Source organism: Oryx dammah, unplaced genomic scaffold, assembly GCF_014754425.2.
Source record: "Oryx dammah isolate SB20612 unplaced genomic scaffold, SCBI_Odam_1.1 HiC_scaffold_24, whole genome shotgun sequence".
NCBI classification, from domain to species: Eukaryota; Metazoa; Chordata; class Mammalia; order Artiodactyla; family Bovidae; genus Oryx; species Oryx dammah.
Window position 1 is genome coordinate 13,713,706 of NW_024070208.1, and position 8,617 is coordinate 13,722,322.

General features: G+C 42.3%; 1 protein-coding gene across 2 annotated transcripts in view; it reads right to left on the minus strand.

Annotated features, from left to right (window-relative positions):
• The window catches only part of ENOX1 (ecto-NOX disulfide-thiol exchanger 1), a 662,416-nt gene that overhangs the window by 209,803 nt on the left and 443,996 nt on the right, over positions 1–8,617 (minus strand). The gene's annotated exons all lie outside the window — the stretch shown is intronic.

Below are 8,617 nucleotides of genomic sequence, written 5' to 3' on the forward strand. Positions count from 1 at the left end.
CTGCAGGTTGTGTGTATGTGTGTGTGTTCTGGACACCACCCTGCAGGCTGTGTTGTGTGTGTGTGTGTCGTGTCCAACTCTTTGCAAACCCATGAACTGTACCTCTGTCCATGGGATTCTCCAGGCAAAAACACTGGAGTGGGTTGCCATTTCCTCCTCCAGGGGAGCTTCCCGACACAAGGGGTGGAACCTTGGTCTCTTGCACTGCAGGCAGATTCTTTACTGTCTTGAGCCACCAGGGAAGCCCACCCTGAAGGTTGATGATGCTCGACTCTGAGCATCCCCCTTCTCCTTCAGCATCTTTCTAGGTAAAAATCTCAGAATGGGAAGGCTGCCACTCCTGGGAAAATGCAGGAGGCTGATGGGCAGGGGAGCCAGGTGACTGGTGTGCATTTTCTGGTTGTGCCATCCACTGGCAGCGTGACTCAGGACAGATCCCTCAGCCCCTCTGAGCCTTGGGGGCACTTACTTGTAAAAATGAGCTACGATCAGCACCTCTTTCATTAGATAAGGATTAGATAATAACTGTAAGATGCTTGGCAAAATGCCTGGCACATACACAATAAATGTAAGCAACTATTACTATTAACATAGCTTCACAGACACAACCATAGTTGTGGAGAATGGATGACTGAAGCATCTCTAAACTGCCTCCTCCTGACAAGCACAGGAGGAATAAGACAGGGAAGTACTTCCTCTAATGATGCAGCAAAATCTTCTGGTAAAAAGTGCCATACAAAATGACTCTATCAAATAATAATGATACCGATACCATCAGTTGTTGAGTACCTTTGAATACAATGCAAAGGCGTCACATACACGATATTGTTAATTCCCACAATCTCAAGAAGCAGACGACAGCACTCCCATTTTCCAGACAGGGAAACTCAGGCCTGAAGAAGCTGAATGCTTTGCCTCAGCTCACATGGCTGGTAGGAGCATTTCTGCACAGAGCCTGGCAGGGCCTGCTCTTTAGAACATGATTTTGCCACGAGGCCATGTGATTTTTCAACAGACAAGTGGTGCTGTGTTTTGAGCAAAGCTGTTCAGCAGGAAAACAAATCTTTCATCAGGCAGAGTTACCAAGAGGTCACAGTCTTTTGAAATTATTAAAAGAAGGATGGTCTGACATACTGCTGGGTGAACCATACCTGCCTCATCACACCTGAACGTGGAGGTAACATCATCGATGCTGAGCCATTTCTGTGTGTCAAGAGAATCTACTTGAAATGATAATGACTTATTTTCCCCCTTGCTTTTTTCTTTGTCCCTACCTGGTACCGCAATTCAAATCAGGCTGTTCAGTTTCTTCCTCAGGGGAGGATATTATGTAGATAGCACAGAGCAAAGAAATGTGTGGCATGGTGGCATAAGGTATTATAAGAGTTGGAAGGACCTGGAGCATCAAGATCCAGAGCAGAGCTTCCTGTTTCCCAGTGGGAGGGAAACAGTCTCTGACTGATGCATTTTAATGTATATTTGGAGGATTTCATGAATAAAAATTACAAAGTAATTATAAGCAGAAGAAAATTTTATCTTATACTATCGGTAAGCTCATAGCAATGAAAATATTCTCAAGATTCTCAAGAAACCATACAATGATTAACTTGTATATAAAGTGAAAATTCTATGAAAACATAGTCGCTTACATTAAATTCAAACTGCAACTACTAAAAATACTTGCAATATGTATGACAGATAAAAGGCAAAACTCCTAGCATATAAAGAATACTAATAGTTTTTTTTAAAAGGAAAATGTTTCAGTAGGAAACAAACAGGTAATTTACAAGAGAAGACATCGATACATACAGTCTGTCAAGATTTGAAAAGGTTCAGACTTAACAGAAATATAGAATTTGTGGTTGCCAGAGGTGAGGGGTGGGGAAAGGAGTCGGATGAAGGTGGTCAAAGGTATGAACTTCCAGTTACTAGATGAGTAAGTCATGAACTATGTGCTGGCTGAACTGAACGCTACTGAGTGTTACACTGTAAAGCTGTTAAGAGACTAAACCCCAAGAGTACTTAAGATAGAAAAAAAAATTTCTATCTCAATGAGATGGTGAATATTAACTATAGTTACTGTGCTTACTCCTTGGAAGGAAAGTTATGACCAAGCTAGACGGCATATTCAAAAGCAGAGACATTACTTTGCCAACAAAGGTCCATCTAGTCAAGGCTATGGTTTTTCCAGGGGTCATGTATGGATGTGAGAGTTGGACTGTGAAGAAAGCTGTGTGCCGAAGAATTGATGCTTTTGAACTGTGGTGTTGAGAAGACTCTTGAGAGTCCCTTGGACTGCAAGGAGACCCAACCAGTCCATTCTGAAGGAGATTGGTCCTGGGTGTTCTTTGGAAGGAATGATGCTAAAGCTGAAACTCCAGTACTTTGGCCACCTCATGCGAAGAGTTGACTCATTGGAAAAGACTCTGATGCTGGGAGGGATTGGGGGCAGGAGGAGAAGAGGACGACAGAGGATGAGAGGGCTGGATGGCATCACTGACTTGATGGACGTGAGTCTGAGTGAACTCCGGGAGTTGGTGATGGACAGGGAGGCCTGGCGTGCTGCGATTCATGGGGTCACAACGAGTCGGACACGACTGAGCGACTGAATTGAACTGAACTGACTGTGGCCATCATTTCATGATACATAAGCTAAATCATTGTGTTGTACAACTTAAACTTATATAATGCTGAATGTCAGCTGTATCTTAAACTGGAAATTAAAAAGATTTGAAAAGGTTCAAATAAAAGCAAGATTCTTTTCACTCATTAGCAAAGATTTAAATTACAATCATAGCAGTTTTAGCAAGGATTTGAGAGATGGGCCAGCATTACAAGTGGCTAAGTCAATTATTATGCATCCAAAGAATGCTTACTGACATGAGAAAACTGTCTTCTTCCTCCTTGGTATGAAAAAGTGATAAGCAATTATGTATTTGAAAGAATACCATGTTTTCAGTATCAAATACATTTGTTTATACTTTTGTAGAAAAAGTGACTGGAAGGAAATACATCAATATAAGTTGTGGGAATTCTGAGCCCTTAGATTACAAAATTTTTCTTCTAAAGACAACAGAATTTTCACAATAAAATTATAGTATAAAATTTTTCTCTGCATATTCCAAGTTCCTCTAAAAAAAGAAAATCTCTATCTTTGATAGAAAATGGATGAGACAAGATTCATGTCAAACATCCCTCCTACCATCATTGAGACATGCCGATAACGTACACAGTTTCTTTGTAATAGTATTGGTGTTGTTTTCCCAAGAGGATTATTTAAGATTGGATGCGTAGGTCTGTTGGAAAATGTAACTTTATGTAAAATAATTTTTTAGAACTAGAAGTCCAGTTCAGCAGGGATGAAGAGAACACAAATGACAGTACTTACGAACACATTATTATTTTGTTCCAAGCAAATGATATGCTTACTAGCTGCTTTGCCCTCAGCAAATCTACAACTGGGAGAAAAGCTGATAAAAACTACTGCTTACCAAATAGTATATTAATAAACCATTGTTTACTCCCTCATTGTTTACTTAGGTATAAAAATTTTAACTTTTTGCTTAAATTACAATAAAAAAACTAGAAATAAAATTACTTTGGGGCACTATAATTTAAGCATTACACAAACATGATGGTTCCTTTTGGGAAATGAACTTTGAAATCCTACTTAATACTTTAATAAGTAAAAATTCTCTTCAGGTGCTCTTTTAAAATGGCTACAACTGACTTTTAACACATTTTAGTTTATTCTTCCTAGTAGCCTTTGACCACAGGCTTTCAAATTCCTACCAGCAATCAGACTTCAAATATTAAAACTTGACCTGATAACATTAACTATAGAAAAAGCTTGTGAAATACAGTTTTTAAAATTGGAAGATTAAAAAATAAACCCTACTGGATTTAGAAATGAGAGAAGAAAACTTTCTGAAAGAGGCTGAGTCCTCTGTAAGATGAAGTCCTCTGCTTCATCGATAGACTCTTCCCCCAGCAAATATTAATAAGTGCCTGTTAAGACAGACCTGCCCACCGTCTCCTGAATCCTACCTCCTGGTGGGGAATTGATGGAACATGAGCCATAAAGCAAGAAGCTACTTTCAGGCAGCGGTCAGTACCCAGCGCAGGAGGGCACCTGGAGGTAAAGAGGAGGCAAGAAGCCCTGTGGCTGGTGAAGGAAGCACTTGTGGGTCATGTCACTTTTATTTGAGCTCAAGGTAACAAGGAGTCTGGCTGTGAGAGGTGGGAAGCTCTAGGTGAGGAGATGCTAGGCAGAGGGAATGGAAGGGGCAAAGGCCTGAAGGCAAGAATAAGCTTAGCGCATTCCAGAACTAGGCATACAAGGAGGCCAGAGCGGATGCAGCCTGGTGGGCAACGGGTACAGTGAGGACAGATTATGCATTTTGCAAACTGCTCCCAAGAACCTCCCTGTCCCCACTCTTCAACTAGATAATCGCTACTTTTTATGACTTTCTGCTTCAGTGATCATTCATTAGTATTTTCACCTTAAAAAGGAAGATTTGAAAACTTCGGTAGCTTTAATTCTATTCTAATTGCTGGAGGTTATGGACAGAGGAGCCTAGTGGGCTACATACAATTCATAGGGTTGTAGAGAGTCAGGCATGACTGAGCATGCACACATAGAGATACACATGCATATATGTATATGTAATATGTATGTGATTATATAAATATACATATGTTTATAAACATATATACATATGTATAAACATGTATACACACGCACACACTTATATGCCAGTATCTGCCAGAGATTCAGTCTAGACAGCGGTCCCCAACCTTTTCAGCACCAAGGACCTGTTTGGTGGAAGACAATTTGTCCACAGACTGCAGGGTGTGTGTGGGGGGGGGGCGGCGGCGATGGTTTCGGGATGATTAAAGCACATTACATTTATCGTGCATTTTATTTCTATTATTATCACATCAGCACCATCTCAGATCATCAGGCACCAGAATCCAGAGAATGGGGACCCCTGCTCTAGAGCAACAGTGGCTTAAAACTCTTGGCAGAAGAGGCAAACTTGAATGAGCACGATTTGGAAGAGCCTGAAGCCAGGGAAGCAGGGTCAGCCACAGGTGGGTGGCCGCTTTCCCCCGCCAGAGAAGACTAATAAGACACATGAATGACACAGACAGGTGTATTCTGAAAATAGCAGAGTGGGAAAACACTGACATTAGAGATGGAGTCAATAACAATAATGAAGGCTGCCAGAATTAAGTGGATGGGTGTCATTTAAGAAATGTGATCTAAATAGAGAAGAAATTCAACCCATGTGTGAGAATGCTTCAGCTATTTTGTTTGAAGAGAAACTAGTCTTGCTCACTGGAAACAATCAGAAGTCTAAGCAAGAAAAAGCCATGAAGGAAGACACCTAAAAGGCAATTCAGGGGGAATCCCCTGGTTGCCTAATGGTTAGGACTCCATGCTTCCACTGTAGGTAACATGGATTCGATCCCTGATCAGGGAGCTAAGATTCTGCATGCTGCATGGCATGGCCAAAATATATATATATATATTTAAAGCAAATCAGAATAACAAAAACAATAATGCTGGCGAATGAAGTATAATAGTAAATTTTCATTGCTTGCCCAGAGTTCTGGACATGGGTTGACAGGGGAGAGGACAGTGTTTCTTACACTCCATCACTCTCTGGAGTAAACTGTCTGACAGGGCTTCAGTTCAACACCCCTGACCCATGTAAGTTATGCACCCACGCATGGCTGGCACTGTCTCTGCTCACAGAGAGGAAAACCCACTAAAGAAAAGAGGCCTGGTGTGAACATCCCCGGGCAGGTGTAGCGTCTCCATTGTATAAAACCCGACCAGCAGAGTAAATAATGGAAACAGACGGACTCTAGCCCAAGGTCACACTGCACCATCAGAGGCATCACTGCCTTGGTGTGGATGGGGAAGGGCATCACTGGGCTTGCCCCAAGCTACCAGGGGAGGCTACCTGAATGGAGTGGGGCTGGAGGTACCCTCGGAGGAGCTGGCAGACTTTAGGTGCGTGAGAAGCTAGGGGAAGGTGTTCCTGAATCATTAACAGTTCAGCAAGAGCGGTTTAATCTGATCCAACTGTGAGCCGAGAAATACTGCCGAATTGTTAACTCGCAGGTGAAAGCACAGAAAACAAACCCCTGGTGTCACTGTGGGCTTCCATCTGGCTGTAGGACCATTAGGAGGTCCTTTAAATTATGACTCTTGGGCAAGACAAAGAAAGCAGAACTTGTGCTCACTAAATTAGCAGAAATAATTTCAGTAGCATCCCGGCTGAGCAAGGATGCTAAAAAGAAAACATTCAGGCATTTCTGATGAAGGTATAAATTGTAAAACCCTTTCAAAAGTAATTTTGTGATGTCTCCAGAGTAACTGCAACGATCATTATTTTCTGACCTGGAAACTGACCTTAAAGAAATATTCCAAATGGGAAATAAAAAATCCAAGATACCAACTGCAGAGTTACTTATACTATCTGAAAACTGCAAACAGCTCAAAAACCACCAACAGAGTAGTCAAGGCAATGCAAATCAATCAATGTGTGAGATCTTTTTCACCCAAGGAGAAAGTTTAAAATGCTTTTAAATATCCACTATCACTGTGAGAGTTGGACCATAAAGAAGGCTGAGTGCCAAAGAATTGATGCTTTTGAACTGTGGTGTTGGAGAAGACTCTTGAAGAGTCCCTTGGACACAAGGAGATCCAACCAGTCCATCCTAAAGGAAATCAACCCTGAATGTTCACTGAAAGGATGGATGCTGAAGCTGAAACTCCAATACTTTGGCCACCTGATGCGAAGAGCTGACTCACTGGTACCAACCCTGCTGATGAGAAAGACTGAAGACAAGAGAAGAGGGTGGCAGAAGATGAGATGGTTAGACAGCATCACTGACTCAATGAAGATGAATCAGAGCAAACTCCAACAGACAATGAAGGAAGCAGAAGGGTAGGTTTTTGTTTTCCCACCGACCTCCCTTCACAAAGCTCCAGCTGTGCCTGAGCCCAGGCTCAAACCAAGGAAGGGAGCCAGCTCAGTATCTGTGCAGCCCATTGCACGTCCATGTGGGACAGGCTCCTTCTCTGAGTCAGTCAACCCTTGTTCTGTTTCCAGAGGTTTCTCCCTGGGTCCTGGGCTTAGGAAGGGAGAGGAAATGAGGCCAGACCTGCTCTAGTCATGTTCATGAGAACCAGAAAGCAAGACTTGGGGCAAATATGCAAATAGAGTCTACATCATTATTATAAATTCTTCAGTTCAGTTCAGTCGCTCAGTCATGTCCGACTCTTTGTGACACCATGAACCACAGCACGCCAAGCCTCGCTGTCCATCACCAACTCCTGGAGTCCACCCAAACCCATGTCCATCGAGTCGGTGATGCCATCCAACCATCTCATCCTCTGTCGTCCCTTTCTCCTCCTGCCCCCAATCTTTCCCAGCATCAGGGTCTTTTCAAATGAGTCAGCTCTTTGCATCAGGTGGCTAAAGTATTGGAGTTTCAGCTTCAACATCAGTCCTTCCAATGAACACCCAGGACTGATCTCCTATTATGAATTATTAAGAATCACTAATAAGGATCATTAAGAATTTATTGTAATATAGTACCCCTTGTATGGAAAGCTAAGAGCACCAACTTAGGTGAAATAGTAAGATTTGGAAGTTAGAAGGGACTTTAGTCATTGCTTATATTGGTATTTAGGGTTTAATTTTTCAGAGAGGTTTTCGGTACTGTATTTCATTTATACCTTAGTGGTCCACTCCATGGTGGCATGTGTTTCTTATACTATTCCCATGCTTCTAGCAGATGTTTATAATCTATCAGGACCCTCTTTCCTGCTAAAGTTGTTGTTGTTGTTCAGTCGCTCAGTCGTGTCTGACTCTCTTGTGATCCCATGGACTGCAGCACGCCAGGCTTCCTTGTCCTTCATTATCTCGGGAAGCTTGCTCAAACTCATGTCCATTGAGTCAGTGGTGCCATCCAACCATCTCATCCTCTGGCATCCTCTTCTCCTCCAGCCCTCTGTCTTTCCCAGCGTCAGTGTCTTTTCCAGTATGTCAGCTCTTTGCATCAGGTGCTGGGATTGAACTCACCACGTCTCCTGCATTGGCAGGCCGATTCTTTTACCACTGAGCTGCCAGGGAAGCCCATAGACTAGAGAAAATCCTAACCAAGCAGTCTTGTTTGTTCTTATTGTAATTGCTTTTCCTCATGGCTAGATCTGATTTATGAATTGACAGTTCCTTAAAATTAAGAACTTAGTGAAAACATGAGTAGGAAGATATTGAAGGACAGGAAAGCCTGGTGTGCTATAGTCCATGGGATCTCAAAGAGTCGAACACAATTTAGCAACTGAACAACAAGAAAAACAGGCTGTGAGGGTAAAATGGGTAAAATTTTTGGAAATGGCAATTTGGCAACATTTAAGTGGAGAGTGAAAAAGTTGGCTTAAAGCTCAACATTCAGAAAACGAAGATCATGGCATCTGGTCCTATCACCTCATGGGAAATAGATGGGGAAACAGTGGAAACAGTGTCAGACTTTGTTCTGGGGGGCTCCAAAATCACTGCAGATGGTGACTGCAGCCATGAAATTAAAAGATGCTTAC